This window comes from Rhinopithecus bieti, unplaced genomic scaffold, assembly GCF_001698545.2.
Source record: "Rhinopithecus bieti isolate Rb0 unplaced genomic scaffold, ASM169854v2 scaffold_20840, whole genome shotgun sequence".
NCBI classification, from domain to species: Eukaryota; Metazoa; Chordata; class Mammalia; order Primates; family Cercopithecidae; genus Rhinopithecus; species Rhinopithecus bieti.
Window position 1 is genome coordinate 152,240 of NW_016809955.1, and position 24,626 is coordinate 176,865.

General features: G+C 42.5%; 1 protein-coding gene and 2 pseudogenes across 3 annotated transcripts in view; 1 reads left to right on the forward strand and 2 right to left on the reverse strand.

The window, feature by feature from the left end:
- Positions 1-24,626, reverse strand: part of LOC108541467 (schlafen family member 12-like) — a 61,873-nt gene that overhangs the window by 11,496 nt on the left and 25,751 nt on the right. The window lies entirely within an intron of this gene.
- On the forward strand, positions 19,863-20,914 carry LOC108541468 (TAF5-like RNA polymerase II p300/CBP-associated factor-associated factor 65 kDa subunit 5L pseudogene; annotated as a pseudogene).
- Positions 21,069-23,896, reverse strand: LOC108541440 (mitochondrial import receptor subunit TOM20 homolog pseudogene; annotated as a pseudogene).

Below are 24,626 nucleotides of genomic sequence, written 5' to 3' on the forward strand. Positions count from 1 at the left end.
TGGTAGTAACATACAGAGGGAAAAAGTACCATCTATTCCATATAACACTTAACAATTTACAGGGACCAGACTAGATGTTCAATAAATGACACAACTCCTTGTGCACCAGAGTAGTCACCACTCTGCATGTGATTTGGGCACTCTGTGCTTTTGCATAGGTGTGCTCTGAGACTCTAATGTTTTCCTCCACCTTTGTCACCTAATAAACTCTTTATCATCCATCCCAGACCTCCCATGTTTGTCCTTCACTCTCTGCTACTCCCACTGAGCTTTGTACCTGTACTTGGCACTAATTTCACCATAGATCTAGGGAAACATTCAGAAACAAAGCAGTGAAGTGGCCAGAGCAGTTGTTTTCAAACTGCAGGAAATCAAGCAAGGACTCCTAATCATTTAAGATACCAGAGGGAGAAGCTTTGGTTCAGTTCCTACCTTAGACATTGAACCTCAGAGGGTTCAAAGCACTTTCCATGTTTGGAATGCCCTCCTTGAAATTATCTAAGCCATTTCCAGTGCCAGGTACCAATCAGCACCAGCAGTGTCATCCTGGCAGGGTGCCCCAGACTGGACAGAACTGCTCGCATCCCCATTCCTTCCATTTGGGAAACTCAATGGCCCTTCACCCAAGAAACCCTGGGACTTGTGCCTGTGAGGTTGTCTTAGGACCTCATGGCTAGGTCCTATCCCAGGAGAATAGCCTGGCAAGTGCATTGCTCTCACTACCTGGAGCAGGATTTCTTTCACAGGATCAAGTCAGATTGGATTGCCAGGATGGTGCTGATAATGCTGATTTGGGTTGATTCAAATTGTTTATATTGACAGAGGCTCACAAAAAAATATTTACTCAGGTAAAATTTATTACTGAAGCCATCTGGTCCATGGCTTTTCTTAGTTGGGTTTTTGATTACTGATTCTATCTCCTTACTAGACATAGGTCTATTTGGATTTTTTGGCTTTTCCTGATTCAGTATTGGTAGGTGATGTGTTTCTAGGAATTTGTCCATTTCATCTAGGTTATTTGATTTGTTGGCATACAATTTTTCACAGTACACTCTTATAATCCTTTTGATTTCTATAAAATCAATAGCAATGTCCCTTCTTTCATTTCTGATTTTAGTTGAGATTTTTCTTTCATTAGTCTAGCTAAAGGTTTGTCAATCTTGATCTTTTCAAAAAACCAACTCTTGATTTTCATTAATTTTCCTACACATTTTGACTTTTAGTATAGTCATTCTGACCAGTATGAGATGGTATTTCATTGTGATTTCACTTTGCAGCTCTCTGGTGACTAGTGATGTTGACATTTTTCACGTTTGTTAGCAACTTGTATGTCTTCTTTTGAGAAGTTTCTGTTCATGCCCTTTGCTCATTTTTTAAATGAAGTTGTTTGGTTTTTTCCTGATTCATTTAAGTTCCTTATAGATTCTGGATATTAGTCTTTTGTCGGATGCATGATTTGCAAACATTTTCTCCCATTCTATAGGTTCTCTGTTTACTCTGTTGAGACTTTTGCTGTGCAGAAGCTGTTTAGTTTAATTAAGTCTCATTTGTCTATCTTTGATTTTGTGGCATTTGCTTTTGACATCTTTATTATAAATTATTTGCCTAAGGCAATGTCTAGAAGAGTATTTCCTAGGTTTTCTTCTAGAACTTTTATAGTTTGTGGTCTTACATTTAAGTCTTAATTTTGAGTTAATTTTTGTATATGGTGAGAGATAGGGATTCAGTTTCATTCTTCTGCATATGGTTAGCCATTTATTGAATAGGGTGTCCTTTCTCCATTGGTTATTTTGGTGGACTTTATCAAAGATGAGTTGGTTGTAGGTGTGAAGCTTTATTTCAGGGGGCTCTCTATTCTGTTCCATTGGTCTACATGTCTATTTTTGTCTTAGTACTATGTTTTGGTTACTGCAGCCTTGAAGTGGAGTTTGAAATGCAGTAATGTGATGTAAGGCTCCCTACCCATTTTGTTCTTTTTGTTAGGATTGCCTTGGCTATTCAGACTCTTTTTTGGTTGCATATACATTTTAAAATCATTTTTTCTAATTTTGTGAAAATGACATTGGTAATTTAACAGGAATAGCATTGAATCTGTAGATTGCTTTGGGGAGTGTGAACATTTTAATGATATTGATTCTTCCAACCCATGAGCATGGAATGCTTTTGCATTTGTTTGTGTTATCTGTGATTTCTTTCAGCAGTGTTTGATAGCTCTCCTCGTAAAGTTCTTTCACCTCCTTGATTAGGTGTATTCTTAAGTTTATTTTCCTTTGGCTACTATAAATGGGATTATGTTTTTTATCTGGTTCTCAGCTTGAACATTATTGTTGTATAGAAATGCTACTGATTTTGTACATTTATTTATTTATTTATTTATTTATTTATTTTATTTTATTTTGATATGGAGTCTTGCTGTGTCACCCAGGCTGGGGTGCAGTGGCACGATCTCGGCTCACTGCCAACTCCACCTCCTGAGTTCACATCATTCTCCTGCCTCAGCCTCCTGAGTAGCTGGGACTACAGGCACCCACTATCATGCCCGGCCAATTTTTTTTTTTTTTTTTTTTTTTGTATTTTTTAGTAGAGACGGAGTTTCACCGTGTTAGCCAAGATGGTCTCGATCTCCTGACCTCATGATCTGCCCACCTAGGCCTCCCAAAGTGCTGGGATTACAGGCATGAGCCACCTTGCCCGGCCTGTACATTTATTTTTTATCCTGAGAATTTGCTGAAGTCATTCATCAGGTCTAGGAGTTTTTGGCAGAATCTTCAGGGTTTTCTAGGTCTACAATCATATTATCAGTGAAGACAGATAATTTGACTCCCTCTTTTCCTATTTGGATTACTTTTATTTCTTTTTCTTGCCTGATTGCTCTGGCTAGGACTTCCAGTATTATGTTGAATAGGAATGGTGAGAGTAAATGTCATGATACTATTCTAGTTCATAAGGGAAATGCTTCCAGCATTTTCCTGTTTAGTATAATGTTAGCTGTGGATTTTCTCATAGATGGCTGTTGTTATTCTGAGGGCTGTTCCTTCAATGTCTGGTTTGTTGAGAGTTTTTAACCACAAAGGGATGTTGGATTTTATTGAATGCTTTTTCTGTGTCTACTGAGATGATCACAAGGTTTTTCTTTAAATTCTGTTTCTGTGGTGAATCACATTTATTGATCTGCTTATGTTGAACCATTCTTGCATCCCAGGAATAAAGCCCACTTGATTGTGGTGAATTAACTTTTTGATGTGCTGCTGGAATCAGTTTTCTAGAATTTTGCTGAGGGTTTGTGCATCTATGTTTATCAGAGATATTGACCTGTAGTTTTATTTTTTCTTCTGTCCTTGTCAGATTGTGGTATCAGGATATACTGATTTCATAGAATGATTTAGGGAGGAGTCCTCCTACTCAATTTTTTAGAATAGTTTCAGTGGGATTGGTGCCAGGTCGTTTTGTACCTCTGGTAGAATTTGTCTGTGTATCCATCTTGTCTAGGGCTTTTTTTGGTTGGTAGATTTTTTATTACTCATTGAATTTCCTTATCTGTACAAGATTGCTGCTTTTTCCTGGTTCATTCTTAGAGGTTGTGAGTTTCCAGGAATTTATCCATTTTCTCTAGATTTTCTTTTCTTTTCTTTCTTTCCTTCTTTCTTTCTTTCTTTCTTACTTGCTTTCTTCTTCTTTTTTTTTTTTTTAACAGGGTCTCACTCTATCACATAGGCTGGAGTGCTGTGGTACAATCAAGGTTCACTGCAGCCTCGAACTCCTGGGCTCAAATGATTCTCCAACCTCAGCCTCCTGAGTAGCTGGGACTACAGGCATGTGCCACCATACCTGGCTAACTTTTTTAATTTTTTTGGTAGAGACAGAGTCTCACCATGTTGCCCAGGCTGCTCTTGAGCTCCTGAGCTCAAGCAGTCCACCTACCTCAGCCTCCCAAAGTGCTGGGATTATAGGTGTGAGCCACTACACCCAGCCATTTCCTCTAGATTTTCTAATTTGTATGCATAGAAATGTTCACAGTCATCTCTGAAAATCTTTTATATTTCTGTGGGATTGGTCATGATGGCATCTTTGTCATTTGTGATTCTACTGATTTAGATCTTCTCTCTTTTTCTTTGTTAATCTAGCTAGTAGACTACCAATTTTGTTTATCCTTTCAAATAATCAAGTTTTTGTTTCATTGATCCTTTGTATAAATTTTTGAGTCACAATTTCTTTAGGTTCTGCTCTGATTTTAGTTATTTTCTTCTGCTAGATTTGGGTTTAGTTGTTCTTGTTTTTCTAGTTCCTTTAGGTGCAAGGTTGGAGTGTCATTTCTTAATACAGGCAGTTAGTGCTATAAACTTTCCTCTTAACACTGCTTTTGCCATATCGCAGAGGTTTTGGTATGTTGTAGCTCTATTTTGTTTCAAAAAACTTTTTGATTTCTGACTCAAATTCGTTGCTTACAGCTAAGCATGGTGGCACATGCTTGCAATCCCAGCACTTTGGGAGGCTGAGGTGGGTGGATCACTTAAGCCCAGATGTTTGAGACTAGCCTGGGCAACATGGCAAGACCCAATCTTTACAAAAAATACAATTAGCTGGGCATGGTGACACATGCTTGTAGTCCTAGCTACTCGGGAGGCTGAGATGGGAGGACTGTTTGAGCCTGGGAGGTGGAGGTTGCAGTGAGCCAACATGATCCCACTGCACTCCAGTTTGGGTAACAGAATAAGACCCTGTCTCAAAAACAAAAGGTAATTATTACATGTTTTCATTATCATAATAATGTTAAAAAGTAAAAAAAAAAAAATCATTGTTTGTCCAAAAGTCATTCAGGATTATGTTGTTTAGTTTCCACATGTTTGTGTGGTTTTGAGAGTTCCTCTTGGTATTGCTTTCTATTTTTATTCCATTGTGGTCCATGAAGGTGCTTGGTATGATTTTTATTTTTTTGAAATTATTGAAATTTGCTTTATGACCCAGAATGTGGTCAATCTTTCAGTGTGTTCCATGTGCAGATAAGAAGAATGTATATTCTGTGGTTGTGGAGTGGAGTATTCTGTAGATGTCTATTACGTCCAACTGGTTATGTGTCAATCTTAAGTCTAGAATTTATTTGCTAGATTTCTGCCTTGATGGTCTCTCTAATGCTGTCAGTGGGGTATTGAAGTCTCCCACTATCATTATGTGGCTATCAAAGTATTTTATTTGGTCTAGAAGTACTTGTTTTATGAATCTGGGTGCTCCAATGTTGAGTGTGTATATATTCAGGATAGTGAAGTCCTCTTGTTGAATTGAACCCTTTATCATTATGTAGTGACCTCTTTTGTCCTTTTTTTTTTTTTTTTTTTACTATTGTTGACTTAAAGTCTATTTTACCTGATACAAGAATAGTGACCTTTGCTCTTTTTTGTTTTCCATTTGTGTGATAGATATTTCTCCATCCATTTACCTTGAGCCTATGGGTGTCATTACATGCAAGATGGCTCTCTTGAAGACAGCAGAAGGATGGGTCTTGTATTTTTATCCAATTTGCCAGTCTATGTCTTTTAAGTGAGGCATTTAGGCTGCTTACATTCAAGGTTAATTTGATATGTAGGGTTTTATTTCTGTCATAGTGCTGTTAGTTAAATGATTTGTAGTCTCATTTGTGCAGTTGCCTTACAGGGTTTGTGGGCTATGTGCTGGTAGCAAGTATTGTTCTTTTGTTTCCATATTTAAAACTCCTTGAGCATCTCTTGTAGGGCTAGTCTGATGATGCTTAATTCCCTTAGCAATTGTTTGCCTGGAAAATACTTTATTTCTCATTTGCTCATGAAGCTTAGTTTGACAGAATATGAAATTCTTGGCTGGCATTTCTTTTCTTTGAGAATGCTAAGAAGGGGATCCCACTCTGTTTTGGCTTGTAAAGATTCTGCTGAGAAGTCTGCTGTTAGTCTGATGGGTTTCCCTCTTAGGTAATGTGGCCCTATTCTCTAGCTACTTTTAAGATTTTTTTCTTTTGCATTGACCTTGACTAGTCTGATGACTATGTACCTTGGAGATAGTCATCTTGTATAGCATCTTCTCATAGGAGTTCTCTGAATTTCTTGTATCTTCATGTCTACCTCTCTAGCAAGATTGGGAAATTTTCCTGAATTATATCATCAACTATGTTTTCCAAGTTGCTTACTGTCTCTTCTCTCTCAGGAATGCCAATAAGTTGTATACTTAGTCAATTTACATAATATCATATTTCTCAAAAGCTTTGTTCTTTTTTATATATTCTTTTTTCTTTGTTTTTGTCTAACTGGTTTGATTTGTCTTTGAGTTCTGACATTCTTTCTTCTGTTTCATCTCATATGTTGTTAACACTTCCAACTGTTTTGAAATTCCTATAGTGAATTTTTCAATTCCAGAAGTTCTGTTTGTTTCCTTCTTAATATATCTTTGTCATCTTTCAAACCTTGGATCATTTTTCTGTTTTCTTTGTGTTGGATTTCAACTTTCTCTTGGATTTCTTTGCCATTCATCTTTTGAATTCAATATGTGTCATTTCAGACATTTCATTCTGATTACGATTCACTGCTTGGGAGTTACTGGGAACCTTCGTAGGAGAAGAAATGCTCTGGCTTTTCGTATTGCCAGAGTTCTCACACTGGTTCTTTCTTATCTGAGAGAGTTGATGTTTCCCCTGTTTTTGAATTTGCTGTTATTTAGATGGGTCTTCTTGATATTTTATTCTTTTTTCCCTTGGGGGTATTACCATGGTATATACCTCCATTATATGGCTCCAATATATGACTCCATTTCTGGGTGTTTTCAGAGTGCCAAGGCTCTGTACAGATTCCTTTGTTGCAGATAGGTTTGTACAGTGGCTTTCTCAGACATTACTTGTTGTAGTGATGTAATATTGTTTGGTGGTGTAGATCAGGCTGCAGTCCAGTATATGGTGCTTAAAAGTAAGAGCCAGAAGGTAGGGCTAGGGGCAGAGGCAACAAGAAAGCATGCACTCCTCCATCTCACCCTCAGTGGGGGTGGAGCTGCTGCAGAAGCCCAAGAAACAGTCTTTTTCACCTTTATATTTTCAATGTGGCATTCAGTCACTGGCTAGTATCCTTTCATTTCAACTTGAAAAACTCCCTTTAGCATTTCTTATAGGGCAGGTCCAACATAACGAACTCTCTGAACTCTTGTTTAGGAATGTCTTAATTTATCCCTCGTTTTGAAGAGTTTTGCCAGATATAGAATTCTCAGTTGACAGTTGTTTTGTTTTTTCTTTTTGTTTGTTTGTTTGTTTTTTGTTTTTAGTACTTTAAATATATCAGCCTTTTGCCTACTGCCTTTTGGCCTTCAATGTTTCTGCTGAGAACTTGGCGGTTAATCCTATTGAGGACAACTTATACATGATGAGTGTCTTCTCTTCTGCTGTTTCCAAAAGTCTCCCTTTATCTTTGCATATTGACAGTTTGATTACAATGTGTTTTGATGTAGGTCTGTATGGATTTATCCTACTCAGAATTAATTTAGCTTCTTGGAGTTGTAGATTCACATCTCTCATAAAATTTGGGACATTTCCAGCCATCATTTCTTCAAGTCATTTCTCTGATCCTTTCTCTCTTCTCCTTCTAGGGTTAACATAATGCATATATTGGTGTCCTTGATATTATTCCACAAGTCTCTTGTGCTCTGTAGACTTTTTTCTTTTTTTTTTTTTTTTTTTTTTAATGGAGCTTTGCTCTTTCGCCCAGGCTGGAGTGCAATGACTCAATCCCAACTCTGCAGTCTCCGCCTCCCGAGTTCAAGTGATTCTCCTACCTCAGCCTCCCAAGTAACTAGGATTATAGGTGTGTGCCACTAGGCCCCCTAATTTTTGTATTTTTAGTAGAGATGGGGTTTCATCATTTGGCCAGGCTGTTCTCAAACCTCTGACCTCAGGTGATCTGCCCACCTTGGCCTCCCAAAGTGCTAGGATTACAGGCGTGAGCCACCACACCCATCACCTTCATTCTTTTCTTTCTCCTCCACAGGCTTGATAAGTTGTATTGTCTTGCCTTCAAGTTCACTGATTTTCTTATTTCTGCCTGCTTACATCTCTTATCAAAATTCTTTAATATAATAATTTTTTTCCATTCAGTTATTTTTCAGTTCCATAGCTTCCATTTGGCTCCTTTTTAAAATTTCTAGTTTGTTTGTTTGTTTGTTTAGATGGAGTTTTGCTCCTCTTGCACAGGCTGGAGTGCAATGGCACTCTCAGCTCACTGCAACCTCTGCATCCCTGGTACAAGCAATTCTCCTGCCTCAGCCTCCCGAGTAGCTGGGATCACAGGCGCTCACCACCACGCCCAGCTAATTTTTTTGTATTTGTAGTAGAGACAGGGTTTCACCCTGTTGGCCAGGCTAGTCTGGAACTCCTGACCTCAGGTGATCCACCCGCCTCGGCTTCCAAAGTGCTGGGATTACAGGCGTGAGCCACAGCACCAGGCCAATTTCTAATTTTTGTTGATATTACTATTTTGCTCATAAATTTTTCCTAATTTCCTTTAGTTCTTTGTCCATGTTTTCCTTTATCTCTTTGAAAATATTTAATATAGTTGTGTGTTTTTTGTGTTTTTAAAGTTACAGACAAAATTACATATATTGGTTATGTATAAAATGTTTTCTTGAAAATGTGTACATTATGGAATGGCTAAATTGAGCTAATTTCCATATGCATTACTTCACATACTTATTTTTTGTGGTGGGAACAGTTAAAATCTACTTTTTAAGCAATTTTCAAAAATAAAACACATTAATTATTGTCACTATGTTTACAGTAGAGCTGTTCAACTTATTTCCTCTATCTAACTGAAATTTTGTATCCTTTGACCAACATTTCCCCAACCCACCTCCACCCACTCCATCAATCTACTCTCTATTTCTAAGAGTTCAATTATTTTTAGATTCCACATATAAGTGAGATCATGCAGTATTTATCTTTGGCTGCCTGGCTTACTCCACTTAACATCCTCCAGATTCATCCACATTATCACAAATGACAGAGAATCTAAGAAAAGAGACTCAACTCCTGGTAGATGAACAACAATGAAACCAGGTAAGCACAGTCATTTAAGTTTAAATTTAAAATTTGGCCAAGTGTACTGGCTCATGTCGGTAACACCAGCACTTTGGGAGGCCAAGGCAGGAATATTGTGTGTGCCAGGAGTTCAAGGCTGCAGTGAGCCATGATCATGCCACTGCACTGTAGCCTGAATGACAGCGTGAGACCCTGACTCAAAAAGAAAAAGTAATAATACTCTTAATGTGGCAAAGTTATGCAAAAAAGCAAAGGGAGATGTGTGATCCCACCATGCCAAACTTTCTGCACGGTAAGTTTGCTTACTACCACAATTAGCATCCTTTAGACCCAATTTCTTCATATTTCTTAGACACGAGGATGCCCCAAGGGTGAGTCCACCTTCCATGCTGACCTGACAGAAAACAGTCTCCATTCTTTTTGCTCCCGCAAAAGCAGCAGGGGAATCTGTTCTACATCTGCCCAGCCACACAGCCCCAGCCCTACCATTTTCTGGTCATGCCTGGCCAAGCAGCCCCTGCTCTCCAATTCTTCCTGCAGCCTCTGTAACTGGAGTCCTGTCTGTCCCCTTTCCTCCCGGCCCACCTTCCTGCACTGTCTGCATCAGGCCTTGCTCTGGATGAACCCTTTTGGTTCACCCACCATACACAGAAGGGGACAGAAATCACATCTCACCCTCAGATTGCTTAAGGAGGGTGCCCATACCACTAGGAAACTTGGAACCCGTGGGAGCTGCAGTTGAGCCATCTTATAGAGGACTCAGCACTCGTGGACTAGCCTGGGATCCTGGCCACTCCAGTCCAACACCTGCAGCCATGTAAAACTTTCCATGGTTCAAAACCTCTGGCTTCAGGCATACATCTGGAACACAATGCTAAAAATTAATTAATTAATTAATTAATTAATTAAAATAAATAAAAATGAGCTGGGGACTGAGCCGACCAAATCTCTAGGGCCTAAAATTCACTGGCCTCCCTTAAACCTTGGGTCTAGGTTTACAGGTTAGATGTTTCCACTGAAATCCTTTATACTTTTGACTATAGGGGAAATTCTATCGGAATTCTATCAGAACTCACGATTTAGGCTATGTTGTTGGCTATCTTTAATGGGAAAGAGGGTGGCATTCATATCTCCTTAGAGTTATGCCAGAACAGCAGGTTGGAAAGAAATGCAACCCACAAGGGCGGGACAGGAAGCATAAGAGCTACCTCCTGGGGAACAAAAAGCATGGAGCGTGATTTGCCCTCCTCAGATAGCATTTTGCAATTAGTTCGGGACAGCACTGCTCTCACCCTTCCCCTCTTCTAGATGATAAACCAGCAGCGCAAGAGGGTGACTGGTTTTTCTTTCAGGATCTAGCGACGCAGTTCGTCAGTGCCCGGTCACATTTCACCTAAATAACCCATTCCCCAACTCCCTGAATGCTCAGGACTCCAGGAGGATGGGCAACCCCCATCCGACGGATACCTGCCAAGTCTGGCCTGTCCATACAGCACTCCCCGCTTCTCTAGCTCTGCTCCAACACCGCAGATCCCCGCGGCTCTCCCTGCGGCTCCCTTTGCCCGCCCTGCGGCTTTTTAAGGCGCTCCCCAGCCCACGCAGGGGCAGAAGTTTTGTCACCCACAGCTTTCAAGTCTGACATTGCTAAGTCCACAACAGCCTGCGGTTTTGACAGACGTTGCTACACAGACAGGAGCCAAGGAGCCAAAATGCTCAGAAGTGAGAAAAAGCAGCCCTGGGTATCCCCGGGAGGGGTGGGGTTGCGCTGGCAGCGCCGCACCTCGTCCCGGAGCCAACAGACCCCCCTGGGAATAAGAAACGGAGGCTGGAAGGTTTGGCAATGGAGCGGGACGAATTTATCTCCGCGCAATTCCCTGGAAACAGGATTCCTTGCAGGCGCGAATGCACCGCAGGTGCCAGCGCCCTTCCCTTGAGCAACTGAAAGTTAAACGCCCACGTGAATAGCTCTGCGGGATCACCCGAAGTTCTCGTTTCGTCTGTACCTATTTGTATTTTCTAAGCGAAAAAAAAAGTCATTTGAAGAGAACAAAGAAAGAACGAACCTGGCGAGGTCCACGTCTGTGCACTCTTCACCGAGTAAGGGGACCTGAGTTCTTTCCCACTTTCCCGCTCTCCGCGTCGGGTGAGCGGCTAGCCCCTCCCTCAGCTGCATTTCTATTGGGCAGTCGATGCCCCGACGCTCCGGAAGTGGTGGCACCGCACGCGCTTTTATCGACTCTGCGCCTTTGCGAAATTGTGTCCTCAAAATTGACGAACGACCAAACCCCTAAAGGGGTGACATTTCAGCTTTACTCGTATCCCAGAGCAGCACTGCTGTCCCCTTGCTTGAAAGCGCAATTGACGCCAGAAACCGGGGGAGAGCAGCTGCTACTGCACAGGGGAGGAGGGAGGTGCGAGGAGCGGGTTGCTCCCAGACAGACAGATTTGGACCCCTTAAGGTGTGGGGAGTATATTGCGGCCATCTAGGCCCATTAATTGGCTTCGGACACTCCAGTGGCTCCTCTAACTGGATACAGCCCTCCAGCCACATTGCTTTCGTGGGGTATGGTATGGTAATTACGATAATACAGGATTCTTCAGGCAACAAGTCTAAGAATTGTTGCGAGAACCCATACCTTTTGAAACTCACACAGTCCAAATTGACTCACTAACTGAGGAGTTCACCAGTCTGAATTGCCGTTTCTCCCTAGCTCCATCCCACTCCGGACTCAATTAAGGCCTGCCGTTGGAAGTCCCATCTAGAATCTTAAGGTAGCGGCAGAGTACTTCTTCACATTGAATGAGCACATACATTGAAGGTATATAGCTGGCAGGGAGCGGTGGCTCACAACTGTAATCCCAGCACTTTGGGAGGCCGAGGTGGGCGAATCACCTGAGGTCAGGAGTTTGAGACCAGCCTGGCCAACATGAAGAAACCCCGTCTCTACTAAAAATACAAAAATTAGCCGGGCGTGGTGGCACGCGCCTGTAATCCCAGTTACTCGGGAAGCTGAGGCAGGAGAATCTCTCGAACCTGGAAGGCAGAGGTTGCAGTAAGCCGAGATCGTGCCACTGCACTCCAGCCTGGGCGACAGAGCGAGACTTTGTCTCAAAAACAAAACAAAACAAAAAAGTACATAGCTGTGCTTTTCTTCATTTCATCTGATTCTCATGCCAGCTCTAAGGAAACAGTTTCACTGAAGTAAGGAAACTCTTCTTCAGTCACTGACTGAAAAAATTTAGTGCAGGGATTTTCCCAGAGCACCAAGAAGGCGCCCAAGAGGTAAGCAAAAAAGATTAGGATGTTGTTCCTATGCCGTCGCAGTGGCTCACCCCTATAATCCCAGCACTTTGAGCGGAGGAGACAGAAAGGTCGCTTGACCCCAGGAATTCAGGACTAGCCTGGCAATATAAGGAGACGTCATCTCTACAAATAATTTTTAAAAATAACCGGGCGTGGTGGCAGTGCACTTGTGGTCCCAGCTACTAAGGAGGCTATGGTGGGACAATTAAATTGAAATGCTATGTGCCTGACCCAACGGTAGACACGTAGTAGGCACTCAACTCATATGTTTAATTGAATTGAACATCCCTTAGGAAACACACACACACACACACACACACAACCACTTGAACTTCGGCTGTTGAGGCTGCCATGATCAGCCTACCGCACTCCAGCCTGAGCGACAGAGTGAAACCCTGTCCATATATATATATACACACAAACATACATATATATGTCAAATGAATGCAGCAATGTATCCCCCAAAATTGTATTAAGACCAACAGAGGCTTACTCCAGGTATCCAAGAGATTTAGATGTGAAAATCAATCAGCCTATTCACTGCATTAATGAAAAAAGGAACACCACATGATTATTTCAATAGATGCCAAAAAAGCATTTGACTCTTGAAAGTTACGCTCAGAAAGAGTACACATGACGTCTGCACTTATTCCATAGGTCAAAACAAGTCACCTTGCCAAGCCTAATATCAATGGGGCAGAAAACTATCACCTACTTCCAGAGAGGAACACCAACCTGTGGAACATTATTACAGTTTACACAGCACAGCATCTTATGCTCCAAGTGGGAGAAAAATCCCACAACCAGTCATGATTTTTAAAAAAGAACCCTTAGCAAATTAGGAATAGAAAGAAATAGCCGACATCCAGATCCTCACCACCAACACTTCCACCATCTCCTGTTCCTCCTCCCTCCAAAGGGTGCCATAGCCACCGGCCCCCTCCTCCCCAGTGCCCCTGGCATGGGGGACATTTAAGCATTCCTGTGGTACCCATCACCATTTCAATTTAATTGTTTTCTGTGAAGCGGTTTTTGCAAATTCACATTACTTAAGCAGAGGGAGAGAACCTGTACTGATCAGAGCATGTAAACCTGTGTGATCTAAGGTTTGTCAGCCTCTGCAAGGAGCTTTGTTCCATCGTCCTTCCATTCCCAGGAGGAGGAGCTTGAAGCGAGTCAGTCCTGGGGCTTGCTGACATGGGTGGCCCATTGGAAAGGAGAACCAGGTGAGGTGAAGCAGCAGGCATGAGTCCCTCCATCCTTGGGCTTCCCGGACCCCTGTGATGGGAGAAAGGGATCTCTTACACCGCACTCAGGGAGACCACTTCTCAGGGTGGGGTCTGATGGAGAGACCTCTAGGGAGAAAGACGTACCTGTTGTGAGAGTGGCATTTCCTTAAGCTGGCAGCAACAGGGAGCTCCCACTGTGTCGGGGGGTGAAGTAGTTCTGGGCAGACCCCGTTCCCCTTCCTCTATGAAGAAATAAGTTGGACCAAGGGAAGTCGGGGACGTAGAAAACAAACCAAAACAATGCCAGGGCGTCTCCCGCTTTACTCTTCAGGAATGGTGTCCCAAGTTGGAGGCTTTGTGTCAGCTGCAAATCCTACCAGTTATGTCCAAGAATGGCTTTCCCTTGGGCAGGTGGCAGTGGTCATCACCCACTGGGAATATGGTGTAGTACCTCGGGTCCATTCTTTGCATGCTAAGGACTGCGGGAATGAGGGGGTCAGATAAAGAACAAACCTCAAAACGAATAATTAAATTGAAATGCTATGTGCCTGACCCAATGGTAGACACGTAGACACTCAACTCATATGTTTAATTGAATTGAATATATCCCTTAGGAAACATACACACACACACACACACACACACACACACACACACACACACAAAACCACAGGAGCCCCGGTCAGTTTACTCCAGGTAGATTTCCACAATATGCAAAGTGGTGGTGGGGTCAAGGCAGATGACACCAGCACTTAAAACTCTGTGTGTGTGTATGCGTGGGTGTACGTTTGGGAAGAAAAACAAAGGTGCAGACTATCTTCCTTTTTTCTTCTTCAGCCTCCATCCCTGGCTTCCTACCCTCACACACATTGGACTTGGTACAAAATGTCGGTGTGGTTCTAGATGAGGCATTGGGGTGGGGGAGGGAGAGGGAGCTTTGTGTAAAGCGCCTACTGGAAATGCACTGTGGGGTTTTTTCCTGTATGGGAAACCATTTATGCCAAACTTTTCCCCATTTCCCATATTTATCTCATCTGGTTAGCTGCCTCTGCTTCCAGCTTAGTGTAATTCTCTTGGCCAGCTGCACAAAGCTGATTTTTTCCAAAGTCTAAAGACTGAGCCCACCTGGTCAGATTGTTGTGTGTTTTGTTGAAATTTTTCATAGTGTAATGCCGTATTTATTGTTTTAAAAATGAAAGGAATACTAATAAGTCTTAAAAGTTCCTTCATGCATAAGATTTTTTTCCAGTTACTGGGCTTAACTGGTGTACATTAATTAGATGTCCATACTGTATTTTGTTTGCATTAAGTACTTTTCTTTTTGACTTAGTATCCGGCACACAAAGTGGGTTAGTACTACAGTATTTGCATTACTTTAAGTACTATGTATGCAGGTTTCCTGGTACCATTGAGTTGCTGCTATTAAAGCTCACACACAAAATGGCTAAAAGTTACAAGTGTGCAAATTATGATTGCATGAACCTTAGAACATAAAATGTATAAAGGGCAACACATGAGCTGTCAAACAGTATTAGGTATGTGTTTATATGTACAGAGTTGTGCATAGCAATCGTTTTATTTAAGTTGATATGTAGTCTACTCACATTTTCATTATTTAGTAATTTTGTACAAAAATAGCAATTAATTTGTAAACGTTACCAGAATACTTTCTAGCTGTTTTGTAATGTTTTAAGAATGTTATTTTGTTTTCATTTTTTTTCTGTGTCTTTGTTGTGGTTCTTGTTTTTGTTTTTGTTGTACATGTAGATCTGTAAATAAAATTGTAATATTTAAAGCTTAAGCTTTCTGGAAAAAGAAAATAAGAATTCAATGTGTGCATGACAACTCGTGTGTATGAGAAGGAGGGATTTGAAGGAAGATGGCTTGCAGAGTAAGTCGGGTGGCAATTGTCAGGGTGTGGGAATTTCTTTTCCTATGGGGTATGNAATTTTGTACAAAATAGCAATTAATTTGTAAACGTTACCAGAATACTTTCTAGCTGTTTTGTAATGTTTTAAGAATGTTATTTTGTTTTCATTTTTTTCTGTGTCTTTGTTGTGGTTCTTGTTTTGTTTTGTTGTACATGTAGATCTGTAAATAAAATTGTAATATTTAAAGCTTAAGCTTTCTGGAAAAGAAAATAAGAATTCAATGTGTGCATGACAACTCGTGTGTATGAGAAGGAGGGATTTGAAGGAAGATGGCTTGCAGAGTAAGTCGGGTGGCAATTGTCAGGGTGTGGGAATTTCTTTTCCTATGGGGTATGTGATTTTGTAAAAAGGAAGTATTTCTCCCAAAACTGGGAGTAGGCAAACTACTAATCAGTTTAGTTTTGTGTTGTACGCTAGTTTAAAAAAGAAAATATGTAATATAATGTAAAAAACAACAAAAGAAAGCTTTTATGATGGATTTTGTAAATAGATTTGTTACAGGGTGACCTGTTCTCTAGCTGTGATCTTACCACTTCAAATGGGTGTAATTTGAATAAATTTTGTATGGTAAAGGATCAATAAAATGATTTTTTAGAAAAAAGAAATATCTTTAATCTGTTAAAGATTATTTATAAAACACAAACTTTTAAAAATCACACTCAATGAGGAAATATTAAAAACTCTCCCAGGAGTTTTAGGAATGAGGCAAGGATACTCTTTACTTTCATTTCCATTGCGGCTTGTGCTGGAGGCCTTGGGCAGTGCAATAAGGCACACATAGCTGAACAACCCTGAAAAACAATAAAGGTCTAATACGACAGCAATGCACCTGGGCACGCACACAAATAGACCAGCAAACCAATAGGACAGTCGAGAGGATCCAGAAGCAGGCAATGTACAGTCACCTGACTTAGGATGCAGGAAGGGAGCATGCTGGAGCAGGGGACAGAGGGCTTCTATGGTGGGAGGAGGACTAGTTCAGGGCCAGGACCAGGGTGAGGAAAGTGACGCATGGCCAGGCAAAGGCAGGGTTGCAGCCTATCTTTATTTAACATTTTTATGTTTTATTCATCACCGATTTTTGCGTTAATTTTGATGTATTTATTTATTTATTTATTTTTATTTTTTGAGACGGTATCCCTTTGTCACCCAGGCTGGAGTGCAGTGGCCGGATCTCTGCTCAAGGCAACCTCCACCTCCCAGGCTCAGATGATCCTGAAACACTGGAGTAGCTGGGACTACAGGGGCGCCCCACCACACTGACTCATCTTTGTTTGTTTTCTGTAGAGATGGGGCTTTGCTATGTTGCCCAGATTGGTCTCAAACTCCTGGGTTCATGCAATCCACCCACCTTGGCCTCTCAAAGTGATAGTATTACAGGCATGAGCCACCACGCCTGGCCACATTAATTTTGATTTTTTAAATATTGTTTATCTTGTTTACTGAGAGGTGGTGTTTCTTTGGTGTTCCCTTTAATTTTGGACTAGCAAGTGCTTCACTCTCCTTACTAGTCCTCCCCATAGGTTCATTGTCTTAAGTGCCCTGACGGTTTCAAGGGTTTCTAGGTAAGTCAATATCCTTCATATTGTACACTTCAAATACGTACAGTTTCAAGTATGTCGATTATAGCTCAATATAGCTATTTTTACAGTAACATATAAAGCAATAGAGTGCAGGCTGTGTGCGCTGGCCACCTTTTCCTGCAGCTGTGGTCTCCAGCCCAGTTTCTGACATCTCCAGAACACAGGCCAAAACAATCCCCCAGGGCAACGGCGTGGTACTTGAGACTCCTGCTGCAGGTGTCTCCACTCCCCGCGCCTTCTTTGACTCTGCCCGGGGTGGGATGCTGCGCTCAGAAGCTTAGGCCGGCGCCCACCTCCCTAACCCCATCCCACCCCCACCAGTCCGCTTCTGCTTGCAAGCAGCAGAGATTGGTGCCCACCCAACCCTTTTCGAGGCAGGCAAGGATGAGACCGGGATCTGACACCAATGGGCGCTGGCCTTTGCGCCCACTAACAACTGGTCAGGGTGAGGACCCCCAGACCTGCTGGGATGAGGGCAGAATCTGAAGCGCGCAGCGTGAACGAAAGAGACTGGAGAAAGCTGAATCGAAAAAAAAGACAAAAACAAACAAAACAAAACAAATACGCCAAGACGTGGCAGTGTCTACAGCGCCTTCGGGAGCATTAAATTCCCCACCAGGAAACCGAAACCAGACCGACGCTGAGGTCTCACCTATTCCTGGGTGCGCTGTGAGGTCGCCCCCCACCCCAAAATGGCTGTCACAGCACGCAGGAGAGCAGCCCAGTTACCAGGGAAACATCCTGGCGACACCACCTGTGGCCATCCCTGGGGAATGAGGTTCAGAACTATTCCTTAGTCCAGGCACGGTGGCCCACGTAATCCCGACACTTTGGGAGGCTAAGGTGGGTGAATCTTACGAGCTCAGGAAATCAAGGCTGCATCAGCCGTGATCGCACCACTGCACTCCAGCTTTGGCGATAAGAGTGAGACCCACTCAAAAAAAAAATGATTTCTTAAATGTTAATTATGAAATATTTCAGACGTACAAAAAAGCGTACCACCACCAGCGCATCCACTACCACCTTAGAAAATGAAGCCCCGCGTTTCCTCCTGGACCTGTTTCCCTCCCTCTCGACACTTCCTTCTTCCGACTTCCCACCGCCCCATCGTCCCTCCAGCGCCTCCTTTCCCTTCCCTCCCCTCATGACCTCAACTCCCTTCCCTTCTCCCTGGAAGGAGCGGGGCGGAAGATCCAGCCCCAGCGCTGCCCCACGCCCACGCTGGATTAAAGCCCACGCAGTAGTCGTCTGTCTCCACGGTGGCAGCATTTTCCTGTCCTCCCCAGGAATGAGAGAGTGCAGCGCTCCTCTTTCCCTTTGCAGGTGTATGAAAGCAAGATCGCCTTCTCAGCCTTCTCTTTGCGCCTCCCCAGACCTTCAGCTCTCAAGAGATTCTTATGGCTTTGTGCAGGGAGCGGGTCACCCATTCAGCAAAAAGTCACCGAGGGCCCAAAATGTTTTGCCAGAGAAATAGGATGGCTGAAAATGTTACTCTGATGGTACAAATGGAATAACTCTGTAGGCGTACATAATTAGCTGTGTTTTCCCAGGGTGTCAAAAGCCACCGTAGGCTGGGCACGGTGGCTCACGCCGGTAATCCCAATAATTTGGGAGGCCAAAGCGGGAGGATTGGTTGAGCCTAGGCAGCCTGGGCAACAAAGCTAGACTCCTGTCTCTACAAAAAACAAAACTAGGCTGGGCGCGGTGGCTCATGCCTGTAATCCCAGCACTTGGGGAGGCCGAGATGGGCGGATCGCCTGAGGTCAGGAATTCGAGACCAGCGCTGGGCAAAATAGCGAAACCCCGTCTCTACCAAAAATAAAAAAATTCGTTGGGCGTGGTGGCACACACCTATAATCCCAGCTACTAGGGAGGCTGAGGCAGGAGAATCGCTTGAACCCAGGAGGCAGAGGTTGCAGTGAGCCGAGATCGCACCACTGCACTCCAGCCTGGGCCACAAGAGTAAAACTCCATCAAAAAACAAAAACAAAAACAAACAAAACTGGCTACCTAGGCTTAGCAGCACTGTCTGTAGTACTAGCTACTCAGGAGGCTGAGCAGGGAAGATAGCAAGCTAATATTCATTTCCATTATAACCCGATTTAGTGGAAGGCCACGTTTACATTCTCATACTGTTCTATTTAGAGCAGGGAATACACTCGTCTGACTTGGTAACTAAGTGTAGTTATTTTAGAAGTTCCAAAACAATCCGACAGTCTTGAAAATGCCTTCTTTGCATTTTCAAAGAAAATGTTTATTTCACCCCAGGAAGAATCAGAATCAGGGAGAAGATTCATAAGCATTGTGTAAACCTTGGATTCATGAAACAATTTTAACAAAGGGTATAACTTTAGAAGCATTAAATTTGATTTTCTTGTATTTTTGTTACTAAATAATACTAAGACCCTCTAAATCTTCATGAAAAATCTTAGTAAAGAAAGGATTCTTGGACCAGGCGAGGTGGCTCATGCCTGTAATCCCAGCACTTTGGGAGGCCAAGGTGGAAAGATCGCTTCGGAGTTTGAGACCAGCCTGTACAACATAGCGAGACCCTCTAAAAAATAATAATAATTAAAAGAAAGAGTCATGGAGCGGCCGCCCAGAGCGGCGGCGGGGGCGGAGGGGCGCGGGGCTCGGAGGCCCAGCTGAGCCGGCAGTGGGAGCGAGACCTGCAGCAGAGACAATGGAGGCGGAAGCAACGCGATCCAGGAGACGGCGACTGCTGGGGGGCGGGAGGGGGGCGGGGGGAGGAGCCGGAGCCGCCTGGAATGTTCAGTCATGAAATGAGTGCGTACAGAGCAGATCCAGATGGTAGTGTCTTGCTACCTCAAACGCTGGCAGTACATGGGCTCAGAGGGTCCCCTGAAGCAAGGACCACGGCTGCCACAGACTGCTGAAGAGATGGTGGCCAATCTCACAGTACAATCAGAATCTCGTTGTGCCAACATAGTGTCTGCAGCCCCTTGCCAGGCAGAATCCCAGCAATATAAAGTACAGTTTGGACGACAGCGGAATTTTTTCTCATCGATTCTGATTCACAGCATAGCCACGAAGTGAAGCCTCTCCTCTATCCTCTCTTTGTCTACCTCCATCTCAACCTGGTCCGGAACGGTCCAAAGAGCACAGTGGAAAGTTTTTACAGCCGCTTCCATGGAATGTTTCTGCAGAACGCTAGCCAGAAGGAGGTCATTGAGCAGCTACAGACCACTCAAACTATCCAGGACATCCTATCTAACTTCAAGCTTCGAGCATTCCTAGATAAAAAGTACGTGGTCCGTCTCCAAGAAGACAGCTACAACTACCTTATCTGCTACCTCCAAAGTGACAATACTGCCCTGTGCAAAGTCCTCACCGTACATATTCATCTGGATGTGCAGCCTGCCAAGACAACAGACTACCAGCTGTATGCAAGTGGCAGCTCCTCCCGAAGTGAGAACAATGATTTGGAGGCCCCTGACACGCCCAGCCCTATTCTGCAGAAGGAGGCTGCCCTGGAGATCTTACAGGAGAGCATTAAGCAAGTCAAGGATGGGCCTCCCTCCCTCACTACCATCTGCTTCTATGCCGTCTATAACACCTAGCAGCTGTTGAACACTGCAGAAATCTCCCCCAATAGCAAGCCGCTTGCTGCTGGATTTGACAACTCCTGTATGAAACTCTGGAGCTTACAATCCAAGAAGTTAAAATCAGAGTCCCATCAAGTAGTCATGTCCCACATCTATTTGGCTTGTAATATCTGGAGGAGGAGGTATGAATACCATTTTTTCTTCCATGCACCTGCCTTCCTAATTTGCTTAGAATGTCCTTACCAAACATGACATATCTTAGAATGGACTTCCTAATTTTCCTCATCATATAGCTAAAGCCAGACTAATGCCATGTAACTTGTAGCCATTGAATTCCTGCACATGCCTAACCTAAGGTGTAAAAACAATTTTTAGCAACATTGCCTTAACATTATTAATGAACGGTAGTATTTATACTATCTGAAATGTGGATAACAACTCTAAGCCTAATTAAAGACCTTTAGCTAATATTGACTTTAGCTGAGATTTGCAGCAAATATGCACTTATGTGTGTGCACAATTGCTCGGGTATAAATAATTAGAAGTAGGATTACTGAGTCGAAGGGCCTGCATTGTAAACTGTAATGAATATTACTTTTCCCACAGAAAGTTGTACCATTTCACAGTCTCAGCAGCAGTGGTGAGAACACTGGTGTCCCTGCACCCTCACCACACTGGGTGGTATTGCCTTTCTGAGGCCAGTGCATATCCTGTGGATCCAAGTACCCCAGAGTGTTCCCAGACCCCACTTTGAGAAGTAACACAGGAAGTAGAGTTGCCAGCTCTCCCTCATCAGTCAGTGTTCAATCTTTTTTGGTTTGTAACCACTTAGACATTGAAAAGGACAGGCGCAGCTTGGGTTTCAGGTCACCAAAAATCGCTACCTTAGAAAAAATGTAGGCCAAGGAAGATAGAAATTAAACTTCACAGAGTTAACTTTCCTTCAGAGTGGTCCTGCGAAAGCTGCGGGTCAAAATATTTTTGTCTTATCGCCACTGAAATTCAGGTAGCTACGCCTCACATTACTTTGGATGGAAAATTCTTTATACAATGTTGAAAATTAAGGAACAAAATATTACTCTAATTAAATTATGGTTAATGATAAGGATATCAAGAATATTGAATGTATTAAATTAAGCCATTGTTTTCCTGTTTCTGTTTTCTGGGTCTGCTTCCAGTTAGTATGGCCTTTAAATTTTTGATTATTGCAGCAGAGTCAGTATAATTCAAGGATTTCCTTATGATGAGTAAAGAGTCTGATTCCCATGTAGAAGCTTTAATTTCTAGAATTTTTTTTTTGAGATTAAGGAAGGAGACCACCCCTCATATTGTCTTTCAACACAGACCACTGGGTGTTTTTAACATAAGCAAGGCCATATGTACATTATAATCGCATGTTTTAGAAATGAACAAAATCTGTGATATTTCAGTAACTCATAGTGTACTTATAAAGTGAAAAGATCTCTATCAAAATATGCTTTTCACTGGAAAAAATTAACCAAATGGATTTACACAAAGTAAACATTAACTTTGGTAGATTTCAGTGTAGAATGGTTCATAACAAGCATATTTGCCCTTATGCTCAACTACCAAGTTAAGAATTTTTTAAGTATTTTAACTGAGATTTTATTATGTTGACATTTGTTTCTCATTCCACATCGTCTTCAGCCAAGCGCTGAGCACTTACAAGTGTCCAATTAACTGGTAGGGGCTTTGTCAGAAGTATCTGGATCACTGGTGGTGGAAGAGTTTGTTGTAGCACTTGCAATAACTGTTGTGGCTGTCCACACACAGAACTTGGATTTGTCAGGTGGTCTACACTTGGAGCTAGGATCTCTTCACCAAAGCTGTATCTCTTCAAGGAAGAATTTCTGAGCAGCTTCAGCATCTTTGAGGTCAGCAAACTTGGAAAGCTCAACTCTCTCCTCGGCCAGCTTCTGTTTCTTTCTTTCCTCTGGAAGCCTGTTCTTTAGTTGGGGTCACTTCGTCTTTTGCGGTCGAAGTAGATGCAGTACCCCATGAAAAGGGCCCCGCATACCGCAGCGGCGATGGCTCCCTTCCGACCCAGCCTCTTCCCCAGAACGCGGAGTGTGGACTACGGCGGTGGGGGAAAGGAGCGGATGCCCACGAACCATCTGAGCACAGGGAGCCGCGCAGACCCGACGCCGGCAGGACAGGCACTCGGAAAGCAAGATTCAGGGTTCTGAAGATTAAAATCGTTAATGCATTTATTGTATTTGTGCAAGTTTCAGAGAGAGTCATGCGTATAGGATTACCACTGAGTTTATATTATTTTCTCCATGCCTGGAGAGTGTTTCTTTTGTTTTTGTTTATTTGTTTGTTTTGATTTTTTGCTTGTTTGTTTTTGAGACACGTTCTCGTTCTGTCACTCCAGGTTGGAGTGCAGTGGCTTGATCTCAACTCACTACAACCTGCTCCTCCCAGACTCAAACGATCATTTCACCTCAGCCTTCAGCGTAGCTGGGATTACAGGCACGGTCACCAAGCCCGGCAATTTTTTTTTTTTTTTTTTTTTTTGAGACGGAGTTTCGCTCTTTGTTGCGCAGGCTGGAGTGTAGTGGCACCATCTCGGCTCACTGCAACCTCCATCTCCCGGGTTCAAGCAATTCTCCTGACTCAGCCTCCCAAGTAGTTGGGATTACAGGCGCCTGCCACCACACCCAGCTAATTTTTGTATTTTTAGTACAGACGGGGTTTCATCATGTTGGCCAAGCTGGTCTTGAACTTCTGACCTCATGATCTACCAGCCTCTGCCTCCCAAAGTGCTGGGATTACAGGCGTGAGCCACCGCACCCTGCCACTGTTTCTTTTTTTTTTTTTTTTTGTTAGCATATTTAAAGAATTAGATGTTTTGGGCTTAATTTCTTAATTTTTCCCTGGGATTCTTAGAGATCCCCTCTACTAGATTTATATAAACACTTAGTAACATCTTGAAACTGATCAACATAGGACCATAGAATTTGAGAGACATTAATGTCCTTATTTTCTAATATCCACTGAAGATAGTCTATCTTTCTGAGGAAACTACTTCTCTTAGTTGTCTTTGACATATCACTACCACTTCACAAGAACAAACAGTTTTTGCAACTCTATTACTTCAGCATCAAAAAGATTGGGGTCCTTACTGGGGGCATGGAATCTTCTAAGATTCTTCATTCCATGTTCCAGCTCCCCAGCATATAGGAACCTCAGTGCATCAGCATTAATTGTCCTAAAGCAAAACATTCCATCACTGTGATCAGATTAAAACTCTAACCACTTCTGCCCTTCCATTCTGGAATACCTATTTAAGGAGAATAGAAATATACTCCTTCTTCTTATAGTACAGGATTTGTCAGCCTTGGCACTATTGAGATTAGGGGGTGGAAAATTCTTTCTTGGGGGGGCTATCCTGTACCTTCTAGGATGTTCAGCAGTATCCCTGGCCTCTACCCATTAGGTACCATTAACACACTCCCCTCAAGTGGTGACAATCAGAAATATCTCCAGATATTATGTCCCCTGGAGGGCAAAATCCACCACCACCACCACTACCACCACCCCCACTCTATTGAGAGCCACTGGTCTAGTCTAATGAAGAGCAGATTAATTTTAACAATTAGCAGACCTATTTTAATGATCCATATACTAGTGCCATCCAACAGAAATATCATGCAATACATAAATGTGATTTTAATATAGTAAGCACATTTTTAAAAGGTAAAAATAAATAGGCAGCATTACTTTTAATAAAATATTTTATTCAACTAAATATTTCCAAAATATTATCATTTTGACATGTAATCCATTTAAAATTATTCATGTAATTTTTCATTCTTTGTCACACTAGTTTTTGAATCCCAGTGTATATTTTACACTTACATGTCATCTCAATTTGGACCAGCCGCATAGCAAACACTAATTTGCTACACATGGCTAATGTGTGCCATGGGCACTGCAGCCATATACAGTGACA